The following is a 13,571-nucleotide window of genomic DNA, read 5'->3' on the forward strand; positions in this document are numbered from 1 at the left end:
AGAAACAATACAGTTTGCAATTAATACTAATTTTAATGTAGTCAGTGAATAATAATAATGAAGATTCAGTAGAAACGGTAAAACCATGTAAAACTCACAATTTACTTTGAATTTCATGCTACAATACAGAGAAAAAACCACATAAGACGTTTTGACTAGTCAAGTTGTACATTGGGGTTGTTGCATATATTATGTCAAGCACTAAGGGGGGAGGGAGTATAGTCGCTATATTCATAGTCTGGCGGATAGAATCTCGGGAACCAATTGAGCTGTCAAATAGCGGAATCAATCGAGCAAATCACGACCAACAACAGAAAAGAGCACAACAGTTATTGCGAACAAAACTTCGGAAACCCTTTTCTCGTGAATCAAGGCTCGCCTACGAAAACTACCACCATCTTTGGGTTGGGGAAAGTTTCCCCTATTCGATGATGCCGGTAATTTGCGTTCGATTGGCGAGGAAAGAATAATCAACGTTTTGTTAATAAAAGTTGATAGTACCTTTTCAATTGTTGGTCTAAAATATATTGAATTGGTTCCGCTTTTTGATAGATCGAAATTCTATCCGCCAGACTATGAATATAGCGACTATAGGAGGGAGGTCTAAGATTTTGTGACAAGCAAGGCATTAGGTATAGGAAAAACGTCACGATAGGGGGGAGGGGGTAATTTTTTGCTCGATTTAGCGTGACATAATTAATGCATGGGACGATTATTCCCAATGACATAATCAATGAGTGTTACATTGGACGTTTTGTTCTACATAATACTAGATTCCCTTTCACAGATTTCAGAGAAGAGTACCTAACTTTAGATTGGCCCCGAGGGTATTCGTCAGCGTTCGTTAACAGTTCGTATTTGTTACTTGATAAGATCGTTGGTACTAGTTCCCTTGCTTCCACGTACGTACCTCTATGGTTATACCCCGTTCACATTACAGCCTATATCACGTAATATAGGCTGTCTTGCAATGAGCACTCATACATAGGATTTCCAGTAAAAACTAGATGTACACGGACAGAAAATTGTTTGCATTGAACCAAACAAAACTTTAGTTGTATTTAAACAAACAATTCCGGTTGAAATTATATTGCATTTTGTTGTTTCAATAATACTTATTCATATAAATTCAAAGTAGGATTCTTTTTGTTTTAATAAGCCACTTTTCAACTGCAACTATTGTAAAAATAACTATATTCTATTATTCAAGAGCAAATTTTCATTACGTCGAATGTAACAAAGGTAAACAAAGTCGAGCTATCAGTGTCAATCGATGCTCCTGCTATTACACTATATACTGTCCGAATATAGGATCACATCCCATTTTTAAATTTATTTACCAGTCGAATTGCTTTTTGACGTAATCACCTTCCGATCAAAATAGTTTTCGATGTTACTTAAGTCACCCGATTTCTATGGAGATGCCGTTTGCCTTAAGTAACAGCACTAAGAAACCCGTGAAAAGTGTACTTTCGTCGTTTCGCTTTCTCATTATTAAAGTGAATAAATCGAACTGTTTGTTGCTAAGATGATTTCGGTGGTCCTAAAATGATGAATGGGCTGCACGTAAGGAGACGTAATTGATCATTCTCCCGAATATCCTGGTAAATACACTTTGACTTAAGTAACAATAGGGGCCACCAAACGACGTATAATAACTTTTGACTCAAAAACCAGCATTTCTTAGCATGAAAGCTAGCGATTTGCATTTGTATGATTAAAACCCGGCTAAATATGTTAAACATTGCTATCACTATGAGATTATATGTGTTTAATTGGAAATAGGAATAACTTATCGGTCATCAAAACAAAACTTTATTTTTCTCGGATCGGTGCGAATGTTACTTACGACATAATGAAAATTTGCTCTTGTATTAATCCAACAATAGTTCATTTCAATTTAGCATTTATTTGCTGTGTCCATTCCCCGGGCAATGAATGCAAAAATAACTACCAACCATTCCCTCGTTTTCACCCGGACAAAAGTGTAAACAATAACAAAACTTGTGAATTTCGGGAAATAAGAGCAAAATTTCCGAAAATCTTAAGTAAGTATACGGCAGTTCAAGCTGCAGTTGCTAAATATAATCAATTTTCTGTTTTTTTCCTTGTTTTTTTTTCGTCGATCTTGTTTTCCGTACTGAGTACCAATGCTCCTGACGCCAGGAAGGCAGCTCCCACACCTGGACCCTACATATCGACCCATCAACTAATTAACCGGGGACCAACGGCTTTACTTCCCTTCCGAAGGATGATCAGTGAAAAAGAAAACAAAACATAAAAAAAATGCCATATTATTTTTTGAATCAATAAACATATTTTTATTTCTACTGCGTGAATTGTCAGACTTCATAAAATAAATATGATTGAATCAACAAGAAATCTCTTTTAAAAACAAACATATTTTTATTGTTGACCCAGCTGCCAAATTTGACAGCTTACGTCAAAACCATGAAAGCTCTTGTAAATTCGAAAAGATTTTCTTTTTGATTTAACAATCCATGGGTTTTGAGGAACAAAAATACTGGATTGTTGAAACAATAATGATTTATTTTGCAGCCAAAACAAAATGAAATTCTTATTCATTTTACGTCAAATATTATTACGTTTAAAATATTTTTTTCTGCGTGTATGAGTGCTCATTGCAATACAGCCTATCCCACATACAGCGGGCTAGTCGCCCACGGCTCGCCCCCGGACCGCTCGGCGGACGGGGCGGACTTGGGCGACTCGAACCTCGCGGCGCCGCTTGGTCCAATTTTGGTCGCCGGCGCGCCGGGGGCGACCATATTTGCAACATTTGGGCGCCTGAGGCGAAAACGATACCTGTCAAAAAACTGATCGTTTTAGCCGCTTTGGTCGCCTTTTGTCCGCCCCGGCGCACTACCCGGCGGCTGTAGTTTGTGCACCACCATTTTCTTTCTTTTTGCGATTTTAATAATAAAAAGTAAATAATGTTGAACCCTTCAAATGACTTTATTTAAAATTCCTTTAAACATACATACAAAAATAATTCTTATAACTAAAATATTTGATTTTTTTGCATATACATATCTTAAACTAACAATAATAACAAACAAACTTACAATCTACCCAAAATCAGACGATATTCCCAGGGATGCCTCATCATTCAGGTTCAGGCCCATCCTGGGTGCCCTGGGGGAAGCATCCAGTAACTGATTAGATTTTATTAGGTTTAACCCCATGATGCGACACATCGAATTACATGAGAATTCTATGAATGGTTCAATAGAACTCAAATTTAGTTCCAAGAACCACTTTGGCCACATCCGGACATATTCCGGGTGTCCCGGGGGAAGAAGCCAACATTTAATTAGGGTCAAACCCATCATGCGACACATCGAATTACATGAGAATTTGATGACTAGTTCAATGGAACTTAAATTTAGTTCCAAGAACCACTTTGGCCACATCCGGACATATTCCGGGTGTCCCGGGGGAAGAAGCCAACATCTAATTAGAGTCAAACCCATCATGCGACACATCGAATTACATGAGAATTCTATGACTGGTTCAATGGAACTCAAATTTAGTTCCAAGAACCGCTTTGGCCACATCCGGACATATTCCGGATGTCCCGGGGGAAGAAACCAACATCTAATTAGGGTCAAACCCATCATGCGACACATCGAATTACATGAGAATTCAATGACTAGTTCAATGGAACTCAAATTTAGTTCCAAGAACCACTTTGGCCACATCCGGACATATTCCGGGTGTCCCGGGGGAAGAAGCCAACATTTAATTAGGGTCAAACCCATCATGCGACACATCGAATTACATGAGAATTTGATGACTAGTTCAATGGAACGTAAATTTAGTTCCAAGAACCACTTTGGCCACATCCGGACATATTCCGGGTGTCCCGGGGGAAGAAGCCAACATCTAATTAGAGTCAAACCCATCATGCGACACATCGAATTACATGAGAATTCAACGACCTGTTCAATGGAACTCAAATTTAGTTCCAAGAACCACTTTGGCCACATCCGGACATATTACGGTTGTCCTGGGGGAAGAAGCCAACATCTGATTAGGGTTAAACCCATGATGCGACACATCAAATTACATGAGAATTCTATGACTGGTTCAATGGAACTCAAATTTAGTTCCAAGAACCGCTTCGACCAGATCCGGACATATTCCGGGTGTCCCGGGGGAAGAAGCCAACATCTAATTAGAGTCAAACCTATCATGCGACACATCGAATTACATGAGAATTTAATGACTAGTTCAATGGAACTTAAATTTAGTTCCAAGAACCACTTTGGCCACATCCGGACATATTCCGGGTGTCCCGGGGGAAGAAGCCAACATATAATTAGAGTCAAACCCATCATGCGACACATCGAATTACATGAGAATTCAATGACCTGTTCAATGGAACTCAAATTTAGTTCCAAGAACCACTTTGGCCACATCCGGACATATTACGGTTGTCCCGGGGGAAGAAGCCAACATCTGATTAGGGTTAAACCCATGATGCGACACATCAAATTACATGAGAATTCTATTACTGGTTCAATGGAACTCAAATTTAGTTCCAAGAACCGCTTCGACCAGATCCGGACATATTCCGGGTGTCCCGGGGGAAGAAGCCAACATCTAATTAGGGTCCAACCCATCATGCGACACATAGAATTACATGAGAATTTAATGACTAGTTCAATGGAACTCAAATCTAGTTCAAAGAACCGCTTTGGCCACATCTGGACATATTCCGAGTGTCCCGGGGGAAGAGGCCAACATCTGATTAGGGTCAAACACATCATGCGACACATCAAAATACATGAGAATTAAATTTCTGGTTCAATGGAACTCAAATCTAGTTCCTAGAACCATTTTGGCCACATCCGGACATATTCCGGGTGTCCCGGGGGAAGAGGCCGACATCTGATTCGGGTCAAATCCATCATGCGACACATCAAAATACATGAGAATTAAATTTCTGGTTCAATGGAACTCAAATCTAGTTCCTAGAACCATTTTGGCCACATCCGGACATATTCCGGGTGTCCCGGGGGAAGAGGCCAACATCTGATTCGGGTCAAACCCATCATGCGACACATCGAATTACATGTGAATTCAAAGACGGGTTCAATGGAACTCAAATCTAGTTCCTAGAACCACTTTAGAATCTAACTTTTTTCAAATGCTTTCAACCATACAACACATTAGAATTACAAACATGATTTTGTAAACAGTTCACACCATTGTTGTTAGATTACATTATAGAAATGCATACATAATAGTCATTGCTAAAGCTCCCGTTCCCCACCAGTCAGTTAACTGACCTTAGCTAACCTAATATCATTGTAGCAACTCTCTATGCGGCATTGGAACCATGCCATCAGCGCGCTAAGAGTTATTAGACTACTGACATAGGCGCCAATTCGTGGATGACGAGGCACTAGGTGACGTTACAGCGAGCTTGACGATTGTTGTAGCATTTTTTAACGAACTACCAGACAATGATGCGCAGTGTTAACATGATCAAGTTTCCAACTCTACTACAATCTACAATAAACTGGAAATCGATATCCGACGCCATTTTAAATCAAATATGGCCTCTTCCTGTTTCAGAAAAAGTGGGATATATTGTCATATATCCATCTATATGGGTATTTTTGGAATCGGGGTGACGTGTACAGATAGGAAATCGATATCCGACGCTATTTTGAAATCCAAGGTGTAGGATTCCTGTTTCGGAAAAAGTGGGAAATACTGTCAAATATCCATAAATATGGGTATTTTTAGAACCGGGGTAATGACTAGAGGCCGCTAATTAATATCCGATGAGATTTTGAAATCAAAGCTGGCGGCTTCTGGTTTAAGAAAAATTGGGAATACTGTCAATTATTTATAAAATGGGTATTTTTGGGATCGGGTTATGTCTATAGATTGGAAATAGGTATCCGACGTCAGTTTGAATTCCAAGATCCAAGAAGAGGTGGCTTCAGGTTTTAGAAAAAGTGGGAATTACTGTCAAATACCAATCAATATGGGAATTTTTTGAATCAGGTTGTCGTCTAAAGTAAATCGATATCCGATGCCATTGAAAATCGATTGCAGGCGCCTATAATCCGGGAGACTAGTGGACTCTGGAACTCTGGATGAAGTTGCACGACTGCGACATCAGTTGGAGTTCCATTCGTCAATTTGACAGTCGAGTACTATTCTGTACAGGATGAATAAAATGAAATCAAGGATAAGTAATGTTATAAAAAACTTATTTGTCTTATTTGTACCTTGTTGGACTGAGCTAAAGATCCAGATTCGTTAGGTCCACCGTCGAGATGGTGCAACCTAAACTAACGCTGTCCGGTGACTTGAAGATAAGCTCGGTGACATTGAATACATAAAATTAAATTAATATTTATGTAGAGAAAAATTAACAAAATTTATCTAGCAATACCGAGGGTACACAGGCGTAAAAAGTGACTCACAGACTGAGTCAAGTTTACTCACTTTCTTTTTTTTTTACATACAACATTTTACTCACGAAAGTAAGTAAAATTGTGTAATTAAGTAAGTAAAAATTGCGAAATTACAGTGAAGTTGAATTTGAGATTCAAAAAGCATTAAATATATGAATATGATTCATTCCAAACATTATCAATGTTGAAAGTGATGAATTTGGTTGTAACATAGACTCCCTCGGTAACTATTTATTATATTCCTAAAACTTCCTTTGGCCACTAAGTCCTACTAAGTTGTTTAATTTTTAAAATTTATAAATTTTTAAATTTGATATTTTTTTTTGCTTTCAAACATAGATATAAGTTTAGTTTAAGTTAAGGTAAATTTGAGTTAATGTTTAGTTAAAGCTAAGTTGTAGTTATGTTCATGTTACATCCGGGAAACTTCAGTTCTTGGATGTTTTTGTAACTTCTTGGAAGTTCTAGTTAAGATAAAATTAAGTCAAAGTTAAATCAAAATTGAGAATTAAAAATTTGATTAGTTCAGATTAAGTAATAGTTGAACATAAGTTTAGTTAATTAGTAATATTTTAGTAAAACATATGTTTATGTTTTATGAAAGATAAAATCAAGTTCAGTTCCCGAAAAATAATAATTATAATAAAACAATGAAATTACAATGATTTTCACTGTTGAATTTTGAGTATATTAAAATTTATTGTTTAGTTATTGAACGGAGAAAAATAAATTTTAGATTTTTAACGATACAATGCTCAAACAATGAAAATTAATGTGATGAGATTAAATTTGTTCTTGAAAAATCAGTTTTTTATTGCTAAGATGCTTAACAACCCCCCTTTTTTATTGTAAATTTCACAAATACCTTGATTTTCATTGTTGTGAACCATGAATTCCGTTGTGATTTCATGGTAATCAACAAAAATGTCCAATGTTTTAACAGTAAATATCATGGTCACAATAACAATGAAATTCATTGTATTTTTATTGGATTTTTTTACGGGGTAAGCTAAAATTTAGTGAAGGTTGGTTAAGCTTAAGATAAAGTTTAGTTAAAGTGAATGATATGTTAAATTCAAGTTAAAGTTATGATAAAATTATGCTAAAATATGTTAAAGTTCAGTAAAAAATAAGTGGAAGTTAATTTTAACTTGAAGTTATGTTAATTTAATAAGATAATGTTTAATTAAAGTTAAGTTAAAGTATAGTAAAAGTTTAGTTGAAGCATTTTCAAGAGAGCTTCTGTTCAAGTTATGTTAACGTTAATTAAAATTTATGTAAAACTATTAAGTTTAGCTTAAGTCATGGAAAAGTTATTTCCAGGGAATTTCAGGGAAATTTCCAGAGAACTTCAGGGAAACTCCAGTTATTGAAACTTCTTGAAAGATGTTGGAAGCTTTTGAAATTTTTTGAATGCTCTTCGAACTTTTGAAAGTTCTTCGAAGTTTTGAAACTTTTAGAAATTTCTTTACACTTCACATGGAAGTTCTTACTACGTTAAAATTAAGTCAAAGTTAAAGTTAAGTAAATGTTTAGTTAAAGTTAAGTGAATGTTTAGTTGAAGTTAAAGTAAAGTTGAGGTTATAAGTTAAACTTTAGTTAATGTTTAGTTGAAGTCTGGCTAAAGATAAAATCAAGTTGTGTTCAAATTAACTATAAGTAAAATTTTAATGAAATTTTAAATAAACTTAAGATAAAGAAAAATAAAACAGCAAAAAAGGTTATCTTCCATTTAATTCCGCTTAATTAATTTTGGTATCCATGACAGATACGTATTTCGACTACAATGTGCAGTCTTCATCAGTGCCATTCCCACTAAAGAACTTATCAAAATCTAACCCCCTTAAGTACTCACTCCCTAGGTAAAAAGGTCAAGATCATAGGTATAAAAATGAAACTACAATGTGTTGAATCGGAACCTACCTAACTAATAAAAACCAAAGATTTAAGTAAGCTAAAGGAGAAAAATCTATACAACTCTCTAATAAGGAAAATCCCCAAAGGCTTGGTACACTTAAGATAAAGTTTAGATAAACTTATGTATTAAAATTGAGTCAAATTTTTACAAAATTTTAAAGTTATGTTAAGTTTAAGCTATGCAAAGGAACTTCATGGAAGGAGTTTCCATAAAGTTCACATTAATGTTTAGTTAAAGCTATGTTGTAGTTAAAGCACAGACAAACATACATAACACTGGCAAGGTGTTCATCGAACACGCATTTAGCGGTCAATTTAAATGTTTTTAGTTGATAATATCGCTACCTGTGTCGCGCTTAGTCAATTCCCTTGCGTTTGACGTATACACACTAGCGCCATCTGTTCAGCGTACTACCCATCACAGGATACTCAATAGATGGCGGTAGTGTTTAAGTGACTATGTTTTACCAAGAAAAATAATAAATGTGTTATGTCTGTTTGCCTGTGGTTAAAGTAAAGTGAATCTAATTAAAGTTTGGTTATATTAAATAAAGTTAAGTTATAATTAAGTTAAAATTTAGTGAACGTTACGATAAAACTAATTTAAAGTTTAGTTAAAGTGAAGTGAGAGGTATGATAGAGCTAATTACAAGTAATGATAATTTTAAGTTGAAGTTGCGTTTTAGTTGAAGTTAAGTTAAAGAAAAAGTAAATTTAAGGTATTATTAGTTATTGGTTTATTTAAAGTTTAGCTAATGATATGTTAAAATTAAATAAGAACTATAATAAAGTTAAATTTAAGCCAAGTTAAATGTTAAGAGAGAAAATCTACATTACAGAACCCTACTATTGCTGCCAACACTGTATTGTAAAAGTTGGAACCTCACAAATACCAATGTATCTTTTGGAGAATAAAAAATCATATCTTTTGTTGAACTCGCTAGTATCGGACGTGTTTTATTTTCGTTCTCGAGTATCCTTGAAAAATACAGTCCGCTCGGTTTATTGAAGGAACATTAAATTTACATTAATTTTCAGTTCAAGTTTAATTGAAGATAAGTTAAAGTTGTTAAAGTTGAGCTAAAGATATGTAAAAACTAAGTTATAGTTCTGTTTAAGTTAAGTTAGTTTCCAGGAACTCCTATGTTGTTCTTGGAAGGCTGGGAACTTTTTGTCTTTAAGTCCAGCATCGAAACTGCTGCAACCAGGTCAATCCATCGGTTGTGTAGTATCACATTGTACAATGTACATCGATTTTGCGAACAAAATTACATCCATTGATGTAATATCCCGACCAACCGTTCGTGAAACTTCTTCAAAGTGCTTTATACAGAAATAAAGATTTATGTCGGCAATCCTTTACTTTAAATTTTCTATGATTTCGATGTACACATTTAAAAATCTTTATTGCTCGATACTTACATTAAAGATTATTTCTTCATCGGTCATATGATAGTAATCTATAAAGGAGCCATACTAAATTTGTTTTAATTTCGATATCTCACATGGACTTTAGTATTATTTACATTATTCATCAATAAATATTTAAATACTGATATCATCGTAACTTTGAACTTTGACAAAGAACAACAAAGATTGCTATCGATGCACATTTATAATCTCCTTGTTATCGATTTGCATCGTTGGTTAAAGAGAGTTCGAGACACACCAGGTGACAGATAGCAATGTTTATATTATTTATCGACATATTCGGCATTTCATCGGAAGAAGCAATCTGCTGGTAAATGAACGAGAAGACCGATGGCCGTGACGCAGCAAATGTTTACCATTGTAGTTCTTCACGTTTTATATTTAATAACCCGTGATAGCATGCGTGGTGGGATTCTCGGCATTTGGAACCCAATGAGGAAAATTAATACCTTTTTGAACTCTATTACACCTACATGGCTGACTGGTTGATGGTTATGACAAAAAATATTGAATTCATGTATGAAAAGATTTACAGAAATTTCAATACACCACATACTAGAGTGTGTTTGCCTGTCGTTGATAAGCTCATCAACAGCAGCCGTGGACCCGAGGATCAGCAACCAACAACGAAATCAGTACACCTCAGATGGCCTGGGATCGAAACTAGAAATTATGCAGATAAAAAATCACAAATAAAATCAGCAGTTGTGTATCGATATTTTGATTTTACAACAGAAATTGATATTTTGATCTGGCAACACAATCGATATTTTAACATTGGTAACGATTGGTAGCAATATTTTGAGACAGATCTTTATAAACGATTCACGATTAGACTTTTAGCATCTTTACAATTATTGATGAAATGGTGACGATCGCTATCGATTTTTCTTATGAATGGATTTGAAGATCAATGTATAGAAAATTAAAGAAAATTATCAAAATGGTTGGTCGGGATTGTATATGCGTTTTGCTATTACATCATTATTTCATACATCAGCTTGAATTACGTTGATCGATATTACATTTTTTTTGCTGTGTAGCTGCGATTTGAGTATTACGTAGCATAAACAAAACTTCTAAAAAGTTTTAACTGTTAACTTAATTTAAGTTTATTTTAGCTTTCACTTAACATTTACTAAACGTTAGTTATATTAATTAATTTTAACTGAACAGAACTTCCAAGATGTTCAAAGAATGAAGTTTCTCTGAAGTTGCCTGGACATAACTTTCACATAACTTCAACTTTACTTTATCATAACTAATGAAATTTTAACATAACTTCTAAATATCTTTAGTTAAACTTCAGCTTATCTTCAATTAAACTTTAACTAAATACACCTTGAATAAAAATTTACTTTAATTTAACTGCCACTGAACACTAACTTATCTTTAACACAACTTCAACATTTCTTTAACTTAGCATTAAAATATTTTTAACTTAGCTTTTACTTAATTTTAACTTAATTTAATCTTAACCTTTACTAAATTTTAACTTAACTTTGATTTAATTGTAAGTCAGCTTGATTTTATGTAACCAAATTTCAACTTAACTTTAATTAAACATTAACTTGTTAAATTAACTTAACTTTAATTTCAACGCAACAGTAACATAAATTTAACAAAATTTAGACTCAATCTTAACTTAACAAGAACATCCAAGTGAGATGTAATGAAGTTTAAAGAAGCTCCATGAACTTCCAAAAAGTTAAATAAAATTCAAGGTGTTCCAAGAGATTTCAATAACTTCCAAGAACTGAAGTATTACTGATGTGCTCTGAAAGGATCCCTGAAGTTCCTTTGTAATAACTTCAACTTCACTCATTTATAACATGTACTGCAATTTGACTTAACTCTAACTTAAGTTTCAACTAATTCTATAACAATTTAAACATAGCTTTAGCTTAAGTTTAACATAACTATCTTAACTTTAACCAAACTTTAAATTAATCTCAACTTTAGCTTCAACATGTCTAACTTAACATCAACACATACTTAACTTAAGCTTAAGTATCTATTAACATATCTTTACTTTAACTTTTACTAAACTTTAACTTAACTTTTCCTAAACTTTAACTAATGTCTAACTTAAATTTGATTTAATATTAACGTAACTAAACTTTATTGTATTTTTTAAACCGCAACTCATTAATTTATCGTCACTTTGAATTAGTTTTGCCTTAACTTAACATCTTCACTAAAATTTAACTTACATTCGTCAAAATTTGATCCTAGCTTTATCTTTAACTTAACTTTAACTTAACTTTACCTCTACTTTAACTCAACTTTAACTTAACTTTAACTTAACTTTAACTTAACTTTAACTTAACTTTAACTTAAATTTAACTTAACTTTAACTTAACTTTAACTTAATTTTAACTTACCTCTAACTTAACTTTAACTTAACTTTAACTTAACTTTAACTTAACTTTGACTTAACTTCAACATAACATTAACTTAACTTTAACTTAACTTTAACTTAACTTTAACTTAAATTTAACTTAACTTTAACTTAACTTTAACTTAACTTTAACTTAACTTTAACTTAAATTTAACTTAACTTTAACTTAACTTTAACTTAACTTTAACTTAACTTTAACTTAACTTTAACTTAACTTTAACTTAAATTTAACTTAACTTTAACTTAACTTTAACTTAACTTTAACTTAACTTTAACTTAACTTTAACTTAATTTTAACTTAACTTTAACTTAACTTTAACTTATCTTTGACTTAACTTTAACTTAACATAACATTAACTTAACTTTAACTTAACTTTAACTTAACTTTAACTTAAATTTAACTTAACTTTAACTTAACTTTAACTTAACTTTAACTTAACTTTAACTTAACTTTAACTTACCTCTAACTTAACTTTAACTTAACTTTAACTTAACTTTAACTTAACTTTAACTTAAATTTAACTTAACTTTAACTTAACTTTAACTTAATTTTAACTTACCTCTAATTTAACTTTAACTTAACTTTAACTTAACTTTAACTTAACTTTGACTTAACTTCAACATAACATTAACATAACTTTAACTTAACTTTAACTTAACTTTAACTTAACTTTAACTTAAATTTAACTTAACTTTAACTTAACTTTAACTTAACTTTAACTTAACTTTAACTTAACTTTAACTTACCTTTAACTTAACTTTAACTTAACTTTAACTTAACATTAACTTAACTTTAACTTAACTTTAACTTAACTTTAACTTAACTTTAACTTAACTTTAACTTAACTTTAACTTAACTTTAACTTAACTTTAACTTAACTTTAACTTAACTTTAACTTAACTTTAACTTAACTTTAACTTAAATGTAACTTAACTTTAACTTAACTTTAACTTAACTTTAACTTAACTTTAACTTAACTTTAACTTAACTTTAACTTAATTTTAACTTAACTTTAACTTAACTTTAACTTAACTTTGACTTAACTTTAACTTAACATTAACATAACTTTAACTTAACTTTAACTTAACTTTAACTTAACTTTAACTTAAATTTAACTTAACTTTAACTTAACTTTAACTTAACTTTAACTTAACTTTAACTTAACTTTAACTTAACTTTAACTTAACTTTAACTTAACTTTAACTTAAATGTAACTTAACTTTAACTTAACATTAACTTAACTTTAACTTAATTTTAACTTAACTTTAACTTAACTTTAACTTAACTTTAACTTAACTTTAACTTAACTTTAACTTAACTTTAACTTAATTTTAACTTAATTTTAACTTAACTTTAACTTAAC

The sequence above is a fragment of the Ochlerotatus camptorhynchus genome, unplaced genomic scaffold, assembly GCF_037179485.1.
Source record: "Ochlerotatus camptorhynchus isolate MF236.1 unplaced genomic scaffold, CSIRO-AGI_Acam_v1.1 ptg000913l, whole genome shotgun sequence".
NCBI lineage: Eukaryota > Metazoa > Arthropoda > Insecta > Diptera > Culicidae > Ochlerotatus > Ochlerotatus camptorhynchus.